Source organism: Coccinella septempunctata, chromosome X (assembly GCF_907165205.1).
Source record: "Coccinella septempunctata chromosome X, icCocSept1.1, whole genome shotgun sequence".
In the NCBI taxonomy this organism is placed as follows: domain Eukaryota; kingdom Metazoa; phylum Arthropoda; class Insecta; order Coleoptera; family Coccinellidae; genus Coccinella; species Coccinella septempunctata.
The window spans coordinates 1944539-1969975 of NC_058198.1; the positions used below are offsets into that span (position 1 = coordinate 1944539).

The 25437-nt window shown below is 35.1% G+C and overlaps 8 long non-coding RNA genes across 12 annotated transcripts; all 8 read left to right on the forward strand.

Annotated features, from left to right (window-relative positions):
- The first annotated feature begins 2558 nt into the window (after positions 1–2558).
- On the forward strand, positions 2559–4777 carry LOC123321685. Its single transcript, XR_006538907.1, has 3 exons — positions 2559–2618; positions 4300–4392; positions 4493–4777. It is a non-coding gene; the product is annotated as an uncharacterized LOC123321685 (long non-coding RNA).
- Positions 4778–6545: 1768 nt separating this feature from the next.
- LOC123321978 lies at positions 6546–9170 on the forward strand. Its single transcript, XR_006539004.1, has 3 exons — positions 6546–6605; positions 8693–8785; positions 8886–9170. It is a non-coding gene; the product is annotated as an uncharacterized LOC123321978 (long non-coding RNA).
- A 77-nt stretch (positions 9171–9247) lies between these two features.
- LOC123321984 lies at positions 9248–10916 on the forward strand. Of its 2 annotated transcripts, none has more exons than XR_006539013.1 (3): positions 9248–10185; positions 10651–10756; positions 10854–10916. It is a non-coding gene; the product is annotated as an uncharacterized LOC123321984 (long non-coding RNA). The 2 variants fall into 2 exon arrangements; XR_006539014.1 differs by lacking the exon at positions 9248–10185 and adding an exon at positions 10580–10592.
- An 18-nt stretch (positions 10917–10934) lies between these two features.
- Positions 10935–13685, forward strand: LOC123321977. The gene is made up of 3 exons (XR_006539003.1): positions 10935–10997; positions 13418–13523; positions 13622–13685. It is a non-coding gene; the product is annotated as an uncharacterized LOC123321977 (long non-coding RNA).
- On the forward strand, positions 11361–11937 carry LOC123321982. The gene is made up of 3 exons (XR_006539012.1): positions 11361–11401; positions 11460–11552; positions 11653–11937. It is a non-coding gene; the product is annotated as an uncharacterized LOC123321982 (long non-coding RNA).
- Positions 13686–16065: 2380 nt separating the features above from the next.
- On the forward strand, positions 16066–17471 carry LOC123321979. Its single transcript, XR_006539006.1, has 3 exons — positions 16066–16125; positions 16994–17086; positions 17187–17471. It is a non-coding gene; the product is annotated as an uncharacterized LOC123321979 (long non-coding RNA).
- Positions 17472–17689: 218 nt separating this feature from the next.
- LOC123321980 lies at positions 17690–21580 on the forward strand. 4 transcript variants are annotated; one of them, XR_006539009.1, is made up of 3 exons: positions 17690–18486; positions 18952–19057; positions 21517–21580. It is a non-coding gene; the product is annotated as an uncharacterized LOC123321980 (long non-coding RNA). The 4 variants fall into 4 exon arrangements; XR_006539007.1 differs by lacking the exons at positions 17690–18486; positions 18952–19057; positions 21517–21580 and adding exons at positions 18831–18893; positions 19761–19853; positions 19954–20238; XR_006539010.1 differs by lacking the exon at positions 17690–18486 and adding an exon at positions 18832–18893.
- Positions 21581–21600: 20 nt separating this feature from the next.
- LOC123321981 lies at positions 21601–23819 on the forward strand. The gene is made up of 3 exons (XR_006539011.1): positions 21601–21660; positions 23342–23434; positions 23535–23819. It is a non-coding gene; the product is annotated as an uncharacterized LOC123321981 (long non-coding RNA).
- Positions 23820–25437: the final 1618 nt, after the last annotated feature.

The following is a 25437-nucleotide window of genomic DNA, read 5'->3' on the forward strand; positions in this document are numbered from 1 at the left end:
TTTTCTTATACTCGGTGAGTATTGGTGTGATACCACTTCTTCGAGATTATGATTTATGCGGACTCCTTGCGAATGATTATCCACCTAATCTTTACCCTTCTTTTTTTTTCAGTGGAGTAACAAACCATCCAGAGAACAGAAAATAATCATTTAGTTTTCATAAGAAAGTTAATGAATCAGATAATTCGAATCAAACCATTTAACTCTTAGAACTGGCAATATAATGAGATGATGCACCTGTCAGCACCTACAACAGGTAAATTCTTATCAATTTCACTGTTGAATATTTTTTCTTGAACTTTAACTTCTTACAGCATGACAGAAGTTGGTGGCAAAAGTCTAAACAACATAAGTTATAAGTAGCAGCAGTTGACTTGGATTTCCGTGATTATCAGTATCGAGATGGTTTTCTTATACTCGGTGAGTATTGGTGTGATACCACTTCTTCGAGATTATGATTTTTCGGACTCCTTGCGAATGATTATCCTCCTAATCTTTACCCTTCTTTTTTTTCAGTGGAGTAACAAACCATCTAGAGAACAGAAGATAATCATTTATTTTTCATATGAAAGTTAATGAATCAGATAATTCGAATCAAACCATTTCACTCTCAGAACTGGTAATATAATGAGATGATGCACCTGTCAGCACCTACAACAGGTAAATTCTTATCAATTTCACTGTTGAATATTTTTTCTTGAACTTTAACTTCTTACAGCATGACAGAAGTTGATGGCAAAAGTCTAAACAACATTCGTTATAAGGAGTAGCAGTAGACTTGAATTCCCGTATTGATCAGAATCGAGACTCGGTGAGTATTGGTGTGATACCACTTCTTCGAGATTATGATTCATGCGGAATCCTTGCGAATGATTATCCTGCCAATCTTAACCCTTCTCTTTTTTTTTCAGATTCTTGATTGAAGTGTAGTGAGTGTAGTGTTTCCTGGGACTTCGCTGTCAGCATTTATGGAATGACGGAAAGGTCTTAGAGCACAGTCTTGTCCTTTGTGGACAGGGCTGCTAAGGGATCTCCTGGAAGTCATTCCCAACTTTAGCCATCGATGGACCAGGAGCGTAAAAGCAAAATGTAAAGGTCAAAGTGAGTCGTTTCGATTTATCAGCTGGCACTGATGATAATCGTGATGAATTCCGTGGGAAACGCAAAAGTTTGTGAAGTAACTTATGTCGATAGAATTTTGGAGGGTTAGTTTGCGACGTGGGTCATTATTTTCGGGGCGATTCCTGGGGAAATTTTTTCTAAATTCCTTCAAGTACAAATTTTCTTCATTCACGACACTAGGTATCTTCTCATCTTTTCGATATACTTCTGATAGTCCTTCAGTAGCGGTCCAATTATTTAAATCGAAGTACAATATTTTGTGGAGTAACTTTATGTCGATAGAATTCTGGAGGATTTGTTTGCGAAGTGGGTCATTATTTTCGGGAAAATTCCTGGGGAAATTCCTTCGAAATGACCATGTCATCTTTGAAGAATTTTCTTGTAGTGCTTTCCTCAGAATGAATGAACCTTCAAGAACACATTTTCTATATTCACGACACTAAGTATCTTCTCATCTTATCGATATACTTCTGATAGTCCTTTAGTAGCGGTATAATTATTTCAATGGAAATGCAATATTATGTGGAACAACTTTATGTCGATAGAATTCTGGAGGGTTTGATTGCGAAGTGGGTCATTATTTTTGGGATGATTCCTAGGAAAATTCCTACGAAATGATCAACTCATCTTCGAGGAATTTTCTCTTGATGCTCTCCTTAGAATCAATGACTCTTCAAGATCAGATTCAACAAATTTGCGACTAAAGTTTTTTCTCATCTTATTGATTCATTTCTTAGCGTAATTCCGTTTCGACTAAATTATTATTTCGTCGCGATATAAGTGTTGAGTGTACAAAAAAGGTAAAGAAAGTAGGTACAAGACAAGATAATAAGTATATTCGATAATGTCATATATTTTATATCATTCGAAATTGAATTTTGATATACGTTACTGACAAAATGGGTAGTATTGAAGATTCAATACGTAAATATTTAACGCAGTAACGTATTATCTGAAGAACAGAAGATAATCATTTATTTTTCAGTAGAAAGTTAATGGATCAGATAGTTTGTCTCGAAAGATTTTGTCCTCAGAACTGAATATATAATTAGATACTGCACCTGTCACTCCTGTCAGCACCTACAACAGGTAAATTCTTATCAATTTCACTGTTGAATATCTTTTCTTGAACTTTAACTTCTTACAGCATGACAGAAGTTGGTGGCAAAAGTCTAAACAACATAAGTTATAAGTAGCAGCAGTTGACTTGGATTTCCGTGATTATCATCATCGAGAATGATTTTCTTATACTCGGTTAGTATTGGTGTGATACCACTTCTTCGAGATTATGATTTATGCGGACTCCTTGCGAATGATTATCCACCTAATCTTTACCCTTCTTTTTTTTTCAGTGGAGTAACAAACCATCCAGAGAACAGAAAATAATCATTTAGTTTTCATAAGAAAGTTAATGAATCAGATAATTCGAATCAAACCATTTCACTCTTAGAACTGGCAATATAATGAGATGATGCACCTGTCAGCACCTACAACAGGTAAATTCTTATCAATTTCACTGTTGAATATCTTTTCTTGAACTTTAACTTCTTACAGCATGACAGAAGTTGGTGGCAAAAGTCTAAACAACATAAGTTATAAGTAGCAGCAGTTGACTTGGATTTCCGTGATTATCAGCATCGAGAATGGTTTTCTTATACTCGGTGAGTATTGGTGTGATACCACTTCTTCGAGATTATGATTTATGCGGACTCCTTGCGAATGATTATCCACCTAATCTTTACCCTTCTTTTTTTTCAGTGGAGTAACAAACCATCCAGAGAACAGAAAATAATCATTTAGTTTTCATAAGAAAGTTAATGAATCAGATAATTCGAATCAAACCATTTCACTCTTAGAACTGGCAATATAATGAGATGATGCACCTGTCAGCACCTACAACAGGTAAATACTTATCAATTTCACTGTTGAATATTTCTTCTTGAACTTTAACTTCTTACAGCATGACAGAAGTTGGTGGCAAAAGTCTAAACAACATAAGTTATAAGTAGCAGCAGTTGAATTGGATTTCCGTGATTATCAGCATCGAGAATGGTTTTCTTATACTCGGTGAGTATTGGTGTGATACCACTTCTTCGAGATTATGATTTATGCGGACTCCTTGCGAATGATTATCCACCTAATCTTTACCCTTCTTTTTTTTTCAGTGGAGTAACAAACCATCCAGAGAACAGAAAATAATCATTTAGTTTTCATAAGAAAGTTAATGAATCAGATAATTCGAATCAAACCATTTCACTCTTAGAACTGGCAATATAATGAGATGATGCACCTGTCAGCACCTACAACAGGTAAATTCTTATCAATTTAACTGTTGAATATTTTTTCTTGAACTTTAACTTCTTACAGCATGACAGAAGTTGGTGGCAAAAGTCTAAACAACATAAGTTATAAGTAGCAGCAGTTGACTTGGATTTCCGTGATTATGAGTATCGAGAATGGTTTTCTTATACTCGGTGAGTATTGGTGTGATACCACTTCTTCGAGATTATGATTTTTCGGACTCCTTGCGAATGATTATCCTCCTAATCTTTACCCTTCTTTTTTTTTCAGTGGAGTAACAAACCATCCAGAGAACAGAAAATAATCATTTAGTTTTCATAAGAAAGTTAATGAATCAGATAATTCGAATCAAACCATTTCACTCTTAGAACTGGCAATATAATGAAATGATGCACCTGTCAGCACCTTCAACAGGTAAATTCTTATCAATTTCACTGTTGAATATCTTTTCTTGAACTTTAACTTCTTACAGCATGACAGAAGTTGGTGGCAAAAGTCTAAACAACATAAGTTATAAGTAGCAGCAGTTGACTTGGATTTCCGTGATTATCAGTATCGAGATGGTTTTCTTATACTCGGTGAGTATTGGTGTGATACCACTTCTTCGAGATTATGATTTTTCGGACTCCTTGCGAATGATTTTCCTCCTAATCTTTACCCTTCTTTTTTTTCAGTGGAGTAACAAACCATCTAGAGAACAGAAGATAATCATTTATTTTTCATATGAAAGTTAATGAATCAGATAATTCGAATCAAACCATTTCACTCTCAGAACTGGCAATATAATGAGATGATGCACCTGTCAGCACCTACAACAGGTAAATTCTTATCAATTTCACTGTTGAATATTTTTTCTTGAACTTTAACTTCTTACAGCATGACAGAAGTTGGTGGCAAAAGTCTAAAAAACATAAGTTATAAGGAGTAGCAGTAGACTTGAATTCCCGTATTGATCAGAATCGAGACTCGGTGAGTATTGGTGTGATACCACTTCTTCGAGATTATGATTCATGCGGAATCCTCCGAATGATTATCCTCCCAATCTTTACCCTTCTCTTTTTTTTTTCAGATTCTTGATTGAAGTGTAGTGAGTGTAGTGTTTCCTGGGACTTCGCTGTCAGCATTTATGGAATGACGGAAAGGTCTTAGAGCACAGTCTTGTCCTTTGTGGACAGGGCTGCTAAGGGATCTCCTGGAAGTCATTCCCAACTTTAGCCATCGATGGACCAGGAGCGTAAAAGCAAAATGTAAAGGTCAAAGTGAGTCGTTTCGATTTATCAGCTGGCACTGATGATAATCGTGATGAATTCCGTGGGAAACGCAAAAGTTTGTGAAGTAACTTATGTCGATAGAATTTTGGAGGGTTAGTTTGCGACGTGGGTCATTATTTTCGGGGGGATTCCTGGGGAAATTTTTTCTAAATTCCTTCAAGTACAAATTTTCTTCATTCACGACACTAGGTATCTTCTCATCTTTTCGATATACTTCTGATAGTCCTTCAGTAGCGGTCCAATTATTTAAATCGAAGTACAATATTTTGTGGAGTAACTTTATGTCGATAGAATTCTGGAGGATTTGTTTGCGAAGTGGGTCATTATTTTCGGGAAAATTCCTGGGGAAATTCCTTCGAAATGACCATGTCATCTTTGAAGAATTTTCTTGTAGTGCTTTCCTCAGAATGAATGAACCTTCAAGAACACATTTTCTATATTCACGACACTAAGTATCTTCTCATCTTATCGATATACTTCTGATAGTCCTTTAGTAGCGGTATAATTATTTCAATGGAAATGCAATATTTTGTGGAACAACTTTATGTCGATAGAATTCTGGAGGGTTTGATTGCGAAGTGGGTCATTATTTTTGGGATGATTCCTAGGAAAATTCCTACGAAATGATCAACTCATCTTCGAGGAATTTTCTCTTGATGCTCTCCTTAGAATCAATGACTCTTCAAGATCAGATTCAACAAATTTGCGACTAAAGTTTTTTCTCATCTTATTGATTCATTTCTTAGCGTAATTCCGTTTCGACTAAATTATTATTTCGTCGCGATATAAGTGTTGAGTGTACAAAAAAGGTAAAGAAAGTAGGTACAAGACAAGATAATAAGTATATTCGATAATGTCATATATTTTATATCATTCGAAATTGAATTTTGATATACGTTACTGACAAAATGGGTAGTATTGAAGATTCAATACGTAAATATTTAACGCAGTAACGTATTATCTGAAGAACAGAAGATAATCATTTATTTTTCAGTAGAAAGTTAATGGATCAGATAGTTTGTCTCGAAAGATTTTGTCCTCAGAACTGAATATATAATTAGATACTGCACCTGTCACTCCTGTCAGCACCTACAACAGGTAAATTCTTATCAATTTCACTGTTGAATATCTTTTCTTGAACTTTAACTTCTTACAGCATGACAGAAGTTGGTGGCAAAAGTCTAAACAACATAAGTTATAAGTAGCAGCAGTTGACTTGGATTTCCGTGATTATCATCATCGAGAATGATTTTCTTATACTCGGTTAGTATTGGTGTGATACCACTTCTTCGAGATTATGATTTATGCGGACTCCTTGCGAATGATTATCCACCTAATCTTTACCCTTCTTTTTTTTTCAGTGGAGTAACAAACCATCCAGAGAACAGAAAATAATCATTTAGTTTTCATAAGAAAGTTAATGAATCAGATAATTCGAATCAAACCATTTCACTCTTGGAACTGGCAATATAATGAGATGATGCTCCTGTCAGCACCTACAACAGGTAAATTCTTATCAATTTCACTGTTGAATATCTTTTCTTGAACTTTAACTTCTTACAGCATGACAGAAGTTGGTGGCAAAAGTCTAAACAACATAAGTTATAAGTAGCAGCAGTTGACTTGGATTTCCGTGATTATCAGCATCGAGAATGGTTTTCTTATACTCGGTGAGTATTGGTGTGATACCACTTCTTCGAGATTATGATTTATGCGGACTCCTTGCGAATGATTATCCACCTAATCTTTACCCTTCTTTTTTTTCAGTGGAGTAACAAACCATCCAGAGAACAGAAAATAATCATTTAGTTTTCATAAGAAAGTTAATGAATCAGATAATTCGAATCAAACCATTTCACTCTTAGAACTGGCAATATAATGAGATGATGCACCTGTCAGCACCTACAACAGGTAAATTCTTATCAATTTCACTGTTGAATATCTTTTCTTGAACTTTAACTTCTTACAGCATGACAGAAGTTGGTGGCAAAAGTCTAAACAACATAAGTTATAAGTAGCAGCAGTTGACTTGGATTTCCGTGATTATCAGCATCGAGAATGGTTTTCTTATACTCGGTGAGTATTGGTGTGATACCACTTCTTCGAGATTATGATTTATGCGGACTCCTTGCGAATGATTATCCACCTAATCTTTACCCTTCTTTTTTTTCAGTGGAGTAACAAACCATCTAGAGAACAGAAAATAATCATTTAGTTTTCATAAGAAAGTTAATGAATCAGATAATTCGAATCAAACCATTTCACTCTTAGAACTGGCAATATAATGAGATGATGCACCTGTCAGCACCTACAACAGGTAAATTCTTATCAATTTCACTGTTGAATATCTTTTCTTGAACTTTAACTTCTTACAGCATGACAGAAGTTGGTGGCAAAAGTCTAAACAACATAAGTTATAAGTAGCAGCAGTTGACTTGGATTTCCGTGATTATCAGCATCGAGAATGGTTTTCTTATACTCGGTGAGTATTGGTGTGATACCACTTCTTCGAGATTATGATTTATGCGGACTCCTTGCGAATGATTATCCACCTAATCTTTACCCTTCTTTTTTTTCAGTGGAGTAACAAACCATCCAGAGAACAGAAAATAATCATTTAGTTTTCATAAGAAAGTTAATGAATCAGATAATTCGAATCAAACCATTTCACTCTTAGAACTGGCAATATAATGAGATGATGCACCTGTCAGCACCTACAACAGGTAAATACTTATCAATTTCACTGTTGAATATTTCTTCTTGAACTTTAACTTCTTACAGCATGACAGAAGTTGGTGGCAAAAGTCTAAACAACATAAGTTATAAGTAGCAGCAGTTGAATTGGATTTCCGTGATTATCAGCATCGAGAATGGTTTTCTTATACTCGGTGAGTATTGGTGTGATACCACTTCTTCGAGATTATGATTTATGCGGACTCCTTGCGAATGATTATCCACCTAATCTTTACCCTTCTTTTTTTTTCAGTGGAGTAACAAACCATCCAGAGAACAGAAAATAATCATTTAGTTTTCATAAGAAAGTTAATGAATCAGATAATTCGAATCAAACCATTTCACTCTTAGAACTGGCAATATAATGAGATGATGCACCTGTCAGCACCTACAACAGGTAAATTCTTATCAATTTAACTGTTGAATATTTTTTCTTGAACTTTAACTTCTTACAGCATGACAGAAGTTGGTGGCAAAAGTCTAAACAACATAAGTTATAAGTAGCAGCAGTTGACTTGGATTTCCGTGATTATGAGTATCGAGAATGGTTTTCTTATACTCGGTGAGTATTGGTGTGATACCACTTCTTCGAGATTATGATTTTTCGGACTCCTTGCGAATGATTATCCTCCTAATCTTTACCCTTCTTTTTTTTTCAGTGGAGTAACAAACCATCCAGAGAACAGAAAATAATCATTTAGTTTTCATAAGAAAGTTAATGAATCAGATAATTCGAATCAAACCATTTCACTCTTAGAACTGGCAATATAATGAAATGATGCACCTGTCAGCACCTTCAACAGGTAAATTCTTATCAATTTCACTGTTGAATATCTTTTCTTGAACTTTAACTTCTTACAGCATGACAGAAGTTGGTGGCAAAAGTCTAAACAACATAAGTTATAAGTAGCAGCAGTTGACTTGGATTTCCGTGATTATCAGTATCGAGATGGTTTTCTTATACTCGGTGAGTATTGGTGTGATACCACTTCTTCGAGATTATGATTTTTCGGACTCCTTGCGAATGATTTTCCTCCTAATCTTTACCCTTCTTTTTTTTCAGTGGAGTAACAAACCATCTAGAGAACAGAAGATAATCATTTATTTTTCATATGAAAGTTAATGAATCAGATAATTCGAATCAAACCATTTCACTCTCAGAACTGGCAATATAATGAGATGATGCACCTGTCAGCACCTACAACAGGTAAATTCTTATCAATTTCACTGTTGAATATTTTTTCTTGAACTTTAACTTCTTACAGCATGACAGAAGTTGGTGGCAAAAGTCTAAAAAACATAAGTTATAAGGAGTAGCAGTAGACTTGAATTCCCGTATTGATCAGAATCGAGACTCGGTGAGTATTGGTGTGATACCACTTCTTCGAGATTATGATTCATGCGGAATCCTCCGAATGATTATCCTCCCAATCTTTACCCTTCTCTTTTTTTTTTCAGATTCTTGATTGAAGTGTAGTGAGTGTAGTGTTTCCTGGGACTTCGCTGTCAGCATTTATGGAATGACGGAAAGGTCTTAGAGCACAGTCTTGTCCTTTGTGGACAGGGCTGCTAAGGGATCTCCTGGAAGTCATTCCCAACTTTAGCCATCGATGGACCAGGAGCGTAAAAGCAAAATGTAAAGGTCAAAGTGAGTCGTTTCGATTTATCAGCTGGCACTGATGATAATCGTGATGAATTCCGTGGGAAACGCAAAAGTTTGTGAAGTAACTTATGTCGATAGAATTTTGGAGGGTTAGTTTGCGACGTGGGTCATTATTTTCGGGGGGATTCCTGGGGAAATTTTTTCTAAATTCCTTCAAGTACAAATTTTCTTCATTCACGACACTAGGTATCTTCTCATCTTTTCGATATACTTCTGATAGTCCTTCAGTAGCGGTCCAATTATTTAAATCGAAGTACAATATTTTGTGGAGTAACTTTATGTCGATAGAATTCTGGAGGATTTGTTTGCGAAGTGGGTCATTATTTTCGGGAAAATTCCTGGGGAAATTCCTTCGAAATGACCATGTCATCTTTGAAGAATTTTCTTGTAGTGCTTTCCTCAGAATGAATGAACCTTCAAGAACACATTTTCTATATTCACGACACTAAGTATCTTCTCATCTTATCGATATACTTCTGATAGTCCTTTAGTAGCGGTATAATTATTTCAATGGAAATGCAATATTTTGTGGAACAACTTTATGTCGATAGAATTCTGGAGGGTTTGATTGCGAAGTGGGTCATTATTTTTGGGATGATTCCTAGGAAAATTCCTACGAAATGATCAACTCATCTTCGAGGAATTTTCTCTTGATGCTCTCCTTAGAATCAATGACTCTTCAAGATCAGATTCAACAAATTTGCGACTAAAGTTTTTTCTCATCTTATTGATTCATTTCTTAGCGTAATTCCGTTTCGACTAAATTATTATTTCGTCGCGATATAAGTGTTGAGTGTACAAAAAAGGTAAAGAAAGTAGGTACAAGACAAGATAATAAGTATATTCGATAATGTCATATATTTTATATCATTCGAAATTGAATTTTGATATACGTTACTGACAAAATGGGTAGTATTGAAGATTCAATACGTAAATATTTAACGCAGTAACGTATTATCTGAAGAACAGAAGATAATCATTTATTTTTCAGTAGAAAGTTAATGGATCAGATAGTTTGTCTCGAAAGATTTTGTCCTCAGAACTGAATATATAATTAGATACTGCACCTGTCACTCCTGTCAGCACCTACAACAGGTAAATTCTTATCAATTTCACTGTTGAATATCTTTTCTTGAACTTTAACTTCTTACAGCATGACAGAAGTTGGTGGCAAAAGTCTAAACAACATAAGTTATAAGTAGCAGCAGTTGACTTGGATTTCCGTGATTATCAGCATCGAGAATGATTTTCTTATACTCGGTGAGTATTGGTGTGATACCACTTCTTCGAGATTATGATTTATGCGGACTCCTTGCGAATGATTATCCACCTAATCTTTACCCTTCTTTTTTTTTCAGTGGAGTAACAAACCATCCAGAGAACAGAAAATAATCATTTAGTTTTCATAAGAAAGTTAATGAATCAGATAATTCGAATCAAACCATTTCACTCTTAGAACTGGCAATATAATGAGATGATGCACCTGTCAGCACCTACAACAGGTAAATTCTTATCAATTTCACTGTTGAATATTTTTTCTTGAACTTTAACTTCTTACAGCATGACAGAAGTTGGTGGCAAAAGTCTAAACAACATAAGTTATAAGTAGCAGCAGTTGACTTGGATTGCCGTGATTATCAGTATCGAGATGGTTTTCTTATACTCGGTGAGTATTGGTGTGATACCACTTCTTCGAGATTATGATTTATGCGGACTCCTTGCGAATGATTATCCTCCTAATCTTTACCCTTCTTTTTTTTCAGTGGAGTAACAAACCATCTAGAGAACAGAAGATAATCATTTATTTTTCATATGAAAGTTAATGAATCAGATAATTCGAATCAAACCATTTCACTCTTAGAACTGGCAATATAATGAGATGATGCACCTGTCAGCACCTACAACAGGTAAATTCTTATCAATTTCACTGTTGAATATTTTTTCTTGAACTTTAACTTCTTACAGCATGACAGAAGTTGGTGGCAAAAGTCTAAACAACATAAGTTATAAGTAGCAGCAGTTGACTTGGATTTCCGTGATTATCAGTATCGAGATGGTTTTCTTATACTCGGTGAGTATTGGTGTGATACCACTTCTTCGAGATTATGATTTTTCGGACTCCTTGCGAATGATTATCCTCCTAATCTTTACCCTTCTTTTTTTTCAGTGGAGTAACAAACCATCTAGAGAACAGAAGATAATCATTTATTTTTCATATGAAAGTTAATGAATCAGATAATTCGAATCAAACCATTTCACTCTCAGAACTGGTAATATAATGAGATGATGCACCTGTCAGCACCTACAACAGGTAAATTCTTATCAATTTCACTGTTGAATATTTTTTCTTGAACTTTAACTTCTTACAGCATGACAGAAGTTGGTGGCAAAAGTCTAAACAACATTCGTTATAAGGAGTAGCAGTAGACTTGAATTCCCGTATTGATCAGAATCGAGACTCGGTGAGTATTGGTGTGATACCACTTCTTCGAGATTATGATTCATGCGGAATCCTTGCGAATGATTATCCTGCCAATCTTAACCCTTCTCTTTTTTTTTCAGATTCTTGATTGAAGTGTAGTGAGTGTAGTGTTTCCTGGGACTTCGCTGTCAGCATTTATGGAATGACGGAAAGGTCTTAGAGCACAGTCTTGTCCTTTGTGGACAGGGCTGCTAAGGGATCTCCTGGAAGTCATTCCCAACTTTAGCCATCGATGGACCAGGAGCGTAAAAGCAAAATGTAAAGGTCAAAGTGAGTCGTTTCGATTTATCAGCTGGCACTGATGATAATCGTGATGAATTCCGTGGGAAACGCAAAAGTTTGTGAAGTAACTTATGTCGATAGAATTTTGGAGGGTTAGTTTGCGACGTGGGTCATTATTTTCGGGGGGATTCCTGGGGAAATTTTTTCTAAATTCCTTCAAGTACAAATTTTCTTCATTCACGACACTAGGTATCTTCTCATCTTTTCGATGTACTTCTGATAGTCCTTCAGTAGCGGTCCAATTATTTAAATCGAAGTACAATATTTTGTGGAGTAACTTTATGTCGATAGAATTCTGGAGGATTTGTTTGCGAAGTGGGTCATTATTTTCGGGAAAATTCCTGGGGAAATTCCTTCGAAATGACCATGTCATCTTTGAAGAATTTTCTTGTAGTGCTTTCCTCAGAATGAATGAACCTTCAAGAACACATTTTCTATATTCACGACACTAAGTATCTTCTCATCTTATCGATATACTTCTGATAGTCCTTTAGTAGCGGTATAATTATTTCAATGGAAATGCAATATTTTGTGGAACAACTTTATGTCGATAGAATTCTGGAGGGTTTGATTGCGAAGTGGGTCATTATTTTTGGGATGATTCCTAGGAAAATTCCTACGAAATGATCAACTCATCTTCGAGGAATTTTCTCTTGATGCTCTCCTTAGAATCAATGACTCTTCAAGATCAGATTCAACAAATTTGCGACTAAAGTTTTTTCTCATCTTATTGATTCATTTCTTAGCGTAATTCCGTTTCGACTAAATTATTATTTCGTCGCGATATAAGTGTTGAGTGTACAAAAAAGGTAAAGAAAGTAGGTACAAGACAAGATAATAAGTATATTCGATAATGTCATATATTTTATATCATTCGAAATTGAATTTTGATATACGTTACTGACAAAATGGGTAGTATTGAAGATTCAATACGTAAATATTTAACGCAGTAACGTATTATCTGAAGAACAGAAGATAATCATTTATTTTTCAGTAGAAAGTTAATGGATCAGATAGTTTGTCTCGAAAGATTTTGTCCTCAGAACTGAATATATAATTAGATACTGCACCTGTCACTCCTGTCAGCACCTACAACAGGTAAATTCTTATCAATTTCACTGTTGAATATCTTTTCTTGAACTTTAACTTCTTACAGCATGACAGAAGTTGGTGGCAAAAGTCTAAACAACATAAGTTATAAGTAGCAGCAGTTGACTTGGATTTCCGTGATTATCAGCATCGAGAATGATTTTCTTATACTCGGTGAGTATTGGTGTGATACCACTTCTTCGAGATTATGATTTATGCGGACTCCTTGCGAATGATTATCCACCTAATCTTTACCCTTCTTTTTTTTTCAGTGGAGTAACAAACCATCCAGAGAACAGAAAATAATCATTTAGTTTTCATAAGAAAGTTAATGAATCAGATAATTCGAATGAAACCATTTCACTCTTAGAACTGGCAATATAATGAGATGATGCACCTGTCAGCACCTACAACAGGTAAATTCTTATCAATTTCACTGTTGAATATTTTTTCTTGAACTTTAACTTCTTACAGCATGACAGAAGTTGGTGGCAAAAGTCTAAACAACATAAGTTATAAGTAGCAGCAGTTGACTTGGATTGCCGTGATTATCAGTATCGAGATGGTTTTCTTATACTCGGTGAGTATTGGTGTGATACCACTTCTTCGAGATTATGATTTATGCGGACTCCTTGCGAATGATTATCCTCCTAATCTTTAAGTTTCTTTTTTTTTCAGTGGAGTAACAAACCATCCAGAGAACAGAAAATAATCATTTAGTTTTCATAAGAAAGTTAATGAATCAGATAATTCGAATCAAACCATTTCACTCTTAGAACTGGCAATATAATGAGATGATGCACCTGTCAGCACCTTCAACAGGTAAATTCTTATCAATTTCACTGTTGAATATCTTTTCTTGAACTTTAACTTCTTACAGCATGACAGAAGTTGGTGGCAAAAGTCTAAACAACATAAGTTATAAGTAGCAGCAGTTGACTTGGATTTCCGTGATTATCAGTATCGAGATGGTTTTCTTATACTCGGTGAGTATTGGTGTGATACCACTTCTTCGAGATTATGATTTTTCGGACTCCTTGCGAATGATTTTCCTCCTAATCTTTACCCTTCTTTTTTTTCAGTGGAGTAACAAACCATCTAGAGAACAGAAGATAATCATTTATTTTTCATATGAAAGTTAATGAATCAGATAATTCGAATCAAACCATTTCACTCTCAGAACTGGCAATATAATGAGATGATGCACCTGTCAGCACCTACAACAGGTAAATTCTTATCAATTTCACTGTTGAATATTTTTTCTTGAACTTTAACTTCTTACAGCATGACAGAAGTTGGTGGCAAAAGTCTAAAAAACATAAGTTATAAGGAGTAGCAGTAGAATTGAATTCCCGTATTGATCAGAATCGAGACTCGGTGAGTATTGGTGTGATACCACTTCTTCGAGATTATGATTCATGCGGAATCCTCCGAATGATTATCCTCCCAATCTTTACCCTTCTCTTTTTTTTTCAGATTCTTGATTGATGTGTAGTGAGTGTAGTGTTTCCTGGGACTTCGCTGTCAGCATTTATGGAATGACGGAAAGGTCTTAGAGCACAGTCTTGTCCTTTGTGGACAGGGCTGCTAAGGGATCTCCTGGAAGTCATTCCCAACTTTAGCCATCGATGGACCAGGAGCGTAAAAGCAAAATGTAAAGGTCAAAGTGAGTCGTTTCGATTTATCAGCTGGCACTGATGATAATCGTGATGAATTCCGTGGGAAACGCAAAAGTTTGTGATGTAACTTATGTCGATAGAATTTTGGAGGGTTAGTTTGCGACGTGGGTCATTATTTTCGGGGTGATTCCTGGGGAAATTTTTTCTAAATTCCTTCAAGTACAAATTTTCTTCATTCACGACACTAGGTATCTTCTCATCTTTTCGATATACTTCTGATAGTCCTTCAGTAGCGGTCCAATTATTTAAATCGAAGTACAATATTTTGTGGAGTAACTTTATGTCGATAGAATTCTGGAGGATTTGTTTGCGAAGTGGGTCATTATTTTCGGGAAAATTCCTGGGGAAATTCCTTCGAAATGACCATGTCATCTTTGAAGAATTTTCTTGTAGTGCTTTCCTCAGAATGAATGAACCTTCAAGAACACATTTTCTATATTCACGACACTAAGTATCTTCTCATCTTATCGATATACTTCTGATAGTCCTTTAGTAGCGGTATAATTATTTCAATGGAAATGCAATATTTTGTGGAACAACTTTATGTCGATAGAATTCTGGAGGGTTTGATTGCGAAGTGGGTCATTATTTTTGGGATGATTCCTAGGAAAATTCCTACGAAATGATCAACTCATCTTCGAGGAATTTTCTCTTGATGCTCTCCTTAGAATCAATGACTCTTCAAGATCAGATTCAACAAATTTGCGACTAAAGTTTTTTCTCATCTTATTGATTCATTTCTTAGCGTAATTCCGTTTCGACTAAATTATTATTTCGTCGCGATATAAGTGTTGAGTGTACAAAAAAGGTAAAGAAAGTAGGTACAAGACAAGATAATAAGTATATTCGATAATGTCATATATTTTATATCATTCGAAATTGAATTTTGATATACGTTACTGACAAAATGGGTAGTATTGAAGATTCAATACGTAAATATTTAACGCAGTAACGTATTATCTGAAGAACAGAAGATAATCATTTATTTTTCAGTAGAAAGTTAATGGATCAGATAGTTTGTCTCGAAAGATTTTGTCCTCAGAACTGAATATATAATTAGATACTGCACCTGTCACTCCTGTCAGCACCTACAACAGGTAAATTCTTATCAATTTCACTGTTGAATATCTTTTCTTGAACTTTAACTTCTTACAGCATGACAGAAGTTGGTGGCAAAAGTCTAAACAACATAAGTTATAAGTAGCAGCAGTTGACTTGGATTTCCGTGATTATCAGCATCGAGAATGGTTTTCTTATACTCGGTGAGTATTGGTGTGATACCACTTCTTCGAGATTATGATTTATGCGGACTCCTTGCGAATGATTATCCACCTAATCTTTACCCTTCTTTTTTTTCAGTGGAGTAACAAACCATCCAGAGAACAGAAAATAATCATTTAGTTTTCATAAGAAAGTTAATGAATCAGATAATTCGAATCAAACCATTTCACTCTTAGAACTGGCAATATAATGAGATGATGCACCTGTCAGCACCTACAACAGGTAAATACTTATCAATTTCACTGTTGAATATTTCTTCTTGAACTTTAACTTCTTACAGCATGACAGAAGTTGGTGGCAAAAGTCTAAACAACATAAGTTATAAGTAGCAGCAGTTGAATTGGATTTCCGTGATTATCAGCATCGAGAATGGTTTTCTTATACTCGGTGAGTATTGGTGTGATACCACTTCTTCGAGATTATGATTTTTCGGACTCCTTGCGAATGATTATCCTCCTAATCTTTACCCTTCTTTTTTTTTCAGTGGAGTAACAAACCATCCAGAGAACAGAAAATAATCATTTAGTTTTCATAAGAAAGTTAATGAATCAGATAATTCGAATCAAACCATTTCACTCTTAGAACTGGCAATATAATGAAATGATGCACCTGTCAGCACCTTCAACAGGTAAATTCTTATCAATTTCACTGTTGAATATCTTTTCTTGAACTTTAACTTCTTACAGCATGACAGAAGTTGGTGGCAAAAGTCTAAACAACATAAGTTATAAGTAGCAGCAGTTGACTTGGATTTCCGTGATTATCAGTATCGAGATGGTTTTCTTATACTCGGTGAGTATTGGTGTGATACCACTTCTTCGAGATTATGATTTTTCGGACTCCTTGCGAATGATTTTCCTCCTAATCTTTACCCTTCTTTTTTTTCAGTGGAGTAACAAACCATCTAGAGAACAGAAGATAATCATTTATTTTTCATATGAAAGTTAATGAATCAGATAATTCGAATCAAACCATTTCACTCTCAGAACTGGCAATATAATGAGATGATGCACCTGTCAGCACCTACAACAGGTAAATTCTTATCAATTTCACTGTTGAATATTTTTTCTTGAACTTTAACTTCTTACAGCATGACAGAAGTTGGTGGCAAAAGTCTAAAAAACATAAGTTATAAGGAGTAGCAGTAGACTTGAATTCCCGTATTGATCAGAATCGAGACTCGGTGAGTATTGGTGTGATACCACTTCTTCGAGATTATGATTCATGCGGAATCCTCCGAATGATTATCCTCCCAATCTTTACCCTTCTCTTTTTTTTTTCAGATTCTTGATTGAAGTGTAGTGAGTGTAGTGTTTCCTGGGACTTCGCTGTCAGCATTTATGGAATGACGGAAAGGTCTTAGAGCACAGTCTTGTCCTTTGTGGACAGGGCTGCTAAGGGATCTCCTGGAAGTCATTCCCAACTTTAGCCATCGATGGACCAGGAGCGTAAAAGCAAAATGTAAAGGTCAAAGTGAGTCGTTTCGATTTATCAGCTGGCACTGATGATAATCGTGATGAATTCCGTGGGAAACGCAAAAGTTTGTGAAGTAACTTATGTCGATAGAATTTTGGAGGGTTAGTTTGCGACGTGGGTCATTATTTTCGGGGGGATTCCTGGGGAAATTTTTTCTAAATTCCTTCAAGTACAAATTTTCTTCATTCACGACACTAGGTATCTTCTCATCTTTTCGATATACTTCTGATAGTCCTTCAGTAGCGGTCCAATTATTTAAATCGAAGTACAATATTTTGTGGAGTAACTTTATGTCGAAAGAATTCTGGAGGATTTGTTTGCGAAGTGGGTCATTATTTTCGGGAAAATTCCTGGGGAAATTCCTTCGAAATGACCATGTCATCTTTGAAGAATTTTCTTGTAGTGCTTTCCTCAGAATGAATGAACCTTCAAGAACACATTTTCTATATTCACGACACTAAGTATCTTCTCATCTTATCGATATACTTCTGATAGTCCTTTAGTAGCGGTATAATTATTTCAATGGAAATGCAATATTTTGTGGAACAACTTTATGTCGATAGAATTCTGGAGGGTTTGATTGCGAAGTGGGTCATTATTTTTGGGATGATTCCTAGGAAAATTCCTACGAAATGATCAACTCATCTTCGAGGAATTTTCTCTTGATGCTCTCCTTAGAATCAATGACTCTTCAAGATCAGATTCAACAAATTTGCGACTAAAGTTTTTTCTCATCTTATTGATTCATTTCTTAGCGTAATTCCGTTTCGACTAAATTATTATTTCGTCGCGATATAAGTGTTGAGTGTACAAAAAAGGTAAAGAAAGTAGGTACAAGACAAGATAATAAGTATATTCGATAATGTCATATATTTTATATCATTCGAAATTGAATTTTGATATACGTTACTGACAAAATGGGTAGTATTGAAGATTCAATACGTAAATATTTAACGCAGTAACGTATTATCTGAAGAACAGAAGATAATCATTTATTTTTCAGTAGAAAGTTAATGGATCAGATAGTTTGTCTCGAAAGATTTTGTCCTCAGAACTGAATATATAATTAGATACTGCACCTGTCACTCCTGTCAGCACCTACAACAGGTAAATTCTTATCAATTTCACTGTTGAATATCTTTTCTTGAACTTTAACTTCTTACAGCATGACAGAAGTTGGTGGCAAAAGTCTAAACAACATAAGTTATAAGTAGCAGCAGTTGACTTGGATTTCCGTGATTATCAGCATCGAGAATGATTTTCTTATACTCGGTGAGTATTGGTGTGATACCACTTCTTCGAGATTATGATTTATGCGGACTCCTTGCGAATGATTATCCACCTAATCTTTACCCTTCTTTTTTTTTCAGTGGAGTAACAAACCATCCAGAGAACAGAAAATAATCATTTAGTTTTCATAAGAAAGTTAATGAATCAGATAATTCGAATCAAACCATTTCACTCTTAGAACTGGCAATATAATGAGATGATGCACCTGTCAGCACCTACAACAGGTAAATTCTTATCAATTTCACTGTTGAATATTTTTTCTTGAACTTTAACTTCTTACAGCATGACAGAAGTTGGTGGCAAAAGTCTAAACAACATAAGTTATAAGTAGCAGCAGTTGACTTGGATTGCCGTGATTATCAGTATCGAGATGGTTTTCTTATACTCGGTGAGTATTGGTGTGATACCACTTCTTCGAGATTATGATTTATGCGGACTCCTTGCGAATGATTATCCTCCTAATCTTTACCCTTCTTTTTTTTCAGTGGAGTAACAAACCATCTAGAGAACAGAAGATAATCATTTATTTTTCATATGAAAGTTAATGAATCAGATAATTCGAATCAAACCATTTCACTCTTAGAACTGGCAATATAATGAGATGATGCACCTGTCAGCACCTACAACAGGTAAATTCTTATCAATTTCACTGTTGAATATTTTTTCTTGAACTTTAACTTCTTACAGCATGACAGAAGTTGGTGGCAAAAGTCTAAACAACATAAGTTATAAGTAGCAGCAGTTGACTTGGATTTCCGTGATTATCAGTATCGAGATGGTTTTCTTATACTCGGTGAGTATTGGTGTGATACCACTTCTTCGAGATTATGATTTTTCGGACTCCTTGCGAATGATTATCCTCCTAATCTTTACCCTTCTTTTTTTTCAGTGGAGTAACAAACCATCTAGAGAACAGAAGATAATCATTTATTTTTCATATGAAAGTTAATGAATCAGATAATTCGAATCAAACCATTTCACTCTCAGAACTGGTAATATAATGAGATGATGCACCTGTCAGCACCTACAACAGGTAAATTCTTATCAATTTCACTGTTGAATATTTTTTCTTGAACTTTAACTTCTTACAGCATGACAGAAGTTGGTGGCAAAAGTCTAAACAACATTCGTTATAAGGAGTAGCAGTAGACTTGAATTCCCGTATTGATCAGAATCGAGACTCGGTGAGTATTGGTGTGATACCACTTCTTCGAGATTATGATTCATGCGGAATCCTTGCGAATGATTATCCTGCCAATCTTAACCCTTCTCTTTTTTTTTCAGATTCTTGATTGAAGTGTAGTGAGTGTAGTGTTTCCTGGGACTTCGCTGTCAGCATTTATGGAATGACGGAAAGGTCTTAGAGCACAGTCTTGTCCTTTGTGGACAGGGCTGCTAAGGGATCTCCTGGAAGTCATTCCCAACTTTAGCCATCGATGGACCAGGAGCGTAAAAGCAAAATGTAAAGGTCAAAGTGAGTCGTTTCGATTTATCAGCTGGCACTGATGATAATCGTGATGAATTCCGTGGGAAACGCAAAAGTTTGTGAAGTAACTTATGTCGATAGAATTTTGGAGGGTTAGTTTGCGACGTGGGTCATTATTTTCGGGGGGATTCCTGGGGAAATTTTTTCTAAATTCCTTCAAGTACAAATTTTCTTCATTCACGACACTAGGTATCTTCTCATTTTTTCGATATACTTCTGATAGTCCTTCAGTAGCGGTCCAATTATTTAAATCGAAGTACAATATTTTGTGGAGTAACTTTATGTCGATAGAATTCTGGAGGATTTGTTTGCGAAGTGGGTCATTATTTTCGGGAAAATTCCTGGGGAAATTCCTTCGAAATGACCATGTCATCTTTGAAGAATTTTCTTGTAGTGCTTTCCTCAGAATGAATGAACCTTCAAGAACACATTTTCTATATTCACGACACTAAGTATCTTCTCATCTTATCGATATACTTCTGATAGTCCTTTAGTAGCGGTATAATTATTTCAATGGAAATGCAATATTTTGTGGAACAACTTTATGTCGATAGAATTCTGGAGGGTTTGATTGCGAAGTGGGTCATTATTTTTGGGATGATTCCTAGGAAAATTCCTACGAAATGATCAACTCATCTTCGAGGAATTTTCTCTTGATGCTCTCCTTAGAATCAATGACTCTTCAAGATCAGATTCAACAAATTTGCGACTAAAGTTTTTTCTCATCTTATTGATTCATTTCTTAGCGTAATTCCGTTTCGACTAAATTATTATTTCGTCGCGATATAAGTGTTGAGTGTACAAAAAAGGTAAAGAAAGTAGGTACAAGACAAGATAATAAGTATATTCGATAATGTCATATATTTTATATCATTCGAAATTGAATTTTGATATACGTTACTGACAAAATGGGTAGTATTGAAGATTCAATACGTAAATATTTAACGCAGTAACGTATTATCTGAAGAACAGAAGATAATCATTTATTTTTCAGTAGAAAGTTAATGGATCAGATAGTTTGTCTCGAAAGATTTTGTCCTCAGAACTGAATATATAATTAGATACTGCACCTGTCACTCCTGTCAGCACCTACAACAGGTAAATTCTTATCAATTTCACTGTTGAATATCTTTTCTTGAACTTTAACTTCTTACAGCATGACAGAAGTTGGTGGCAAAAGTCTAAACAACATAAGTTATAAGTAGCAGCAGTTGACTTGGATTTCCGTGATTATCATCATCGAGAATGATTTTCTTATACTCGGTTAGTATTGGTGTGATACCACTTCTTCGAGATTATGATTTATGCGGACTCCTTGCGAATGATTATCCACCTAATCTTTACCCTTCTTTTTTTTTCAGTGGAGTAACAAACCATCCAGAGAACAGAAAATAATCATTTAGTTTTCATAAGAAAGTTAATGAATCAGATAATTCGAATCAAACCATTTCACTCTTAGAACTGGCAATATAATGAGATGATGCACCTGTCAGCACCTACAACAGGTAAATTCTTATCAATTTCACTGTTGAATATCTTTTCTTGAACTTTAACTTCTTACAGCATGACAGAAGTTGGTGGCAAAAGTCTAAACAACATAAGTTATAAGTAGCAGCAGTTGACTTGGATTTCCGTGATTATCAGCATCGAGAATGGTTTTCTTATACTCGGTGAGTATTGGTGTGATACCACTTCTTCGAGATTATGATTTATGCGGACTCCTTGCGAATGATTATCCACCTAATCTTTACCCTTTTTTTTTTTCAGTGGAGTAACAAACCATCCAGAGAACAGAAAATAATCATTTAGTTTTCATAAGAAAGTTAATGAATCAGATAATTCGAATCAAACCATTTCACTCTTAGAACTGGCAATATAATGAGATGATGCACCTGTCAGCACCTACAACAGGTAAATACTTATCAATTTCACTGTTGAATATTTCTTCTTGAACTTTAACTTCTTACAGCATGACAGAAGTTGGTGGCAAAAGTCTAAACAACATAAGTTATAAGTAGCAGCAGTTGAATTGGATTTCCGTGATTATCAGCATCGAGAATGGTTTTCTTATACTCGGTGAGTATTGGTGTGATACCACTTCTTCGAGATTATGATTTATGCGGACTCCTTGCGAATGATTATCCACCTAATCTTTACCCTTCTTTTTTTTTCAGTGGAGTAACAAACCATCCAGAGAACAGAAAATAATCATTTAGTTTTCATAAGAAAGTTAATGAATCAGATAATTCGAATCAAACCATTTCACTCTTAGAACTGGCAATATAATGAGATGATGCACCTGTCAGCACCTACAACAGGTAAATTCTTATCAATTTAACTGTTGAATATTTTTTCTTGAACTTTAACTTCTTACAGCATGACAGAAGTTGGTGGCAAAAGTCTAAACAACATAAGTTATAAGTAGCAGCAGTTGACTTGGATTTCCGTGATTATGAGTATCGAGAATGGTTTTCTTATACTCGGTGAGTATTGGTGTGATACCACTTCTTCGAGATTATGATTTTTCGGACTCCTTGCGAATGATTATCCTCCTAATCTTTACCCTTCTTTTTTTTTCAGTGGAGTAACAAACCATCCAGAGAACAGAAAATAATCATTTAGTTTTCATAAGAAAGTTAATGAATCAGATAATTCGAATCAAACCATTTCACTCTTAGAACTGGCAATATAATGAAATGATGCACCTGTCAGCACCTTCAACAGGTAAATTCTTATCAATTTCACTGTTGAATATCTTTTCTTGAACTTTAACTTCTTACAGCATGACAGAAGTTGGTGGCAAAAGTCTAAACAACATAAGTTATAAGTAGCAGCAGTTGACTTGGATTTCCGTGATTATCAGTATCGAGATGGTTTTCTTATACTCGGTGAGTATTGGTGTGATACCACTTCTTCGAGATTATGATTTTTCGGACTCCTTGCGAATGATTTTCCTCCTAATCTTTACCCTTCTTTTTTTTCAGTGGAGTAACAAACCATCTAGAGAACAGAAGATAATCATTTATTTTTCATATGAAAGTTAATGAATCAGATAATTCGAATCAAACCATTTCACTCTCAGAACTGGCAATATAATGAGATGATGCACCTGTCAGCACCTACAACAGGTAAATTCTTATCAATTTCACTGTTGAATATTTTTTCTTGAACTTTAACTTCTTACAGCATGACAGAAGTTGGTGGCAAAAGTCTAAAAAACATAAGTTATAAGGAGTAGCAGTAGACTTGAATTCCCGTATTGATCAGAATCGAGACTCGGTGAGTATTGGTGTGATACCACTTCTTCGAGATTATGATTCATGCGGAATCCTCCGAATGATTATCCTCCCAATCTTTACCCTTCTCTTTTTTTTTTCAGATTCTTGATTGAAGTGTAGTGAGTGTAGTGTTTCCTGGGACTTCGCTGTCAGCATTTATGGAATGACGGAAAGGTCTTAGAGCACAGTCTTGTCCTTTGTGGACAGGGCTGCTAAGGGATCTCCTGGAAGTCATTCCCAACTTTAGCCATCGATGGACCAGGAGCGTAAAAGCAAAATGTAAAGGTCAAAGTGAGTCGTTTCGATTTATCAGCTGGCACTGATGATAATCGTGATGAATTCCGTGGGAAACGCAAAAGTTTGTGAAGTAACTTATGTCGATAGAATTTTGGAGGGTTAGTTTGCGACGTGGGTCATTATTTTCGGGGGGATTCCTGGGGAAATTTTTTCTAAATTCCTTCAAGTACAAATTTTCTTCATTCACGACACTAGGTATCTTCTCATCTTTTCGATATACTTCTGATAGTCCTTCAGTAGCGGTCCAATTATTTAAATCGAAGTACAATATTTTGTGGAGTAACTTTATGTCGATAGAATTCTGGAGGATTTGTTTGCGAAGTGGGTCATTATTTTCGGGAAAATTTCTGGGGAAATTCCTTCGAAATGACCATGTCATCTTTGAAGAATTTTCTTGTAGTGCTTTCCTCAGAATGAATGAACCTTCAAGAACACATTTTCTATATTCACGACACTAAGTATCTTCTCATCTTATCGATATACTTCTGATAGTCCTTTAGTAGCGGTATAATTATTTCAATGGAAATGCAATATTTTGTGGAACAACTTTATGTCGATAGAATTCTGGAGGGTTTGATTGCGAAGTGGGTCATTATTTTTGGGATGATTCCTAGGAAAATTCCTACGAAATGATCAACTCATCTTCGAGGAATTTTCTCTTGATGCTCTCCTTAGAATCAATGACTCTTCAAGATCAGATTCAACAAATTTGCGACTAAAGTTTTTTCTCATCTTATTGATTCATTTCTTAGCGTAATTCCGTTTCGACTAAATTATTATTTCGTCGCGATATAAGTGTTGAGTGTACAAAAAAGGTAAAGAAAGTAGGTACAAGACAAGATAATAAGTATATTCGATAATGTCATGTATTTTATATCATTCGAAATTGAATTTTGATATACGTTACTGACAAAATGGGTAGTATTGAAGATTCAATACGTAAATATTTAACGCAGTAACGTATTATCTGAAGAACAGAAGATAATCATTTATTTTTCAGTAGAAAGTTAATGGATCAGATAGTTTGTCTCGAAAGATTTTGTCCTCAGAACTGAATATATAATTAGATACTGCACCTGTCACTCCTGTCAGCACCTACAACAGGTAAATTCTTATCAATTTCACTGTTGAATATCTTTTCTTGAACTTTAACTTCTTACAGCATGACAGAAGTTGGTGGCAAAAGTCTAAACAACATAAGTTATAAGTAGCAGCAGTTGACTTGGATTTCCGTGATTATCAGCATCGAGAATGATTTTCTTATACTCGGTGAGTATTGGTGTGATACCACTTCTTCGAGATTATGATTTATGCGGACTCCTTGCGAATGATTATCCACCTAATCTTTACCCTTCTTTTTTTTTCAGTGGAGTAACAAACCATCCAGAGAACAGAAAATAATCATTTAGTTTTCATAAGAAAGTTAATGAATCAGATAATTCGAATCAAACCATTTCACTCTTAGAACTGGCAATATAATGAGATGATGCACCTGTCAGCACCTACAACAGGTAAATTCTTATCAATTTCACTGTTGAATATTTTTTCTTGAACTTTAACTTCTTACAGCATGACAGAAGTTGGTGGCAAAAGTCTAAACAACATAAGTTATAAGTAGCAGCAGTTGACTTGGATTTCCGTGATTATCAGTATCGAGATGGTTTTCTTATACTCGGTGAGTATTGGTGTGATACCACTTCTTCGAGA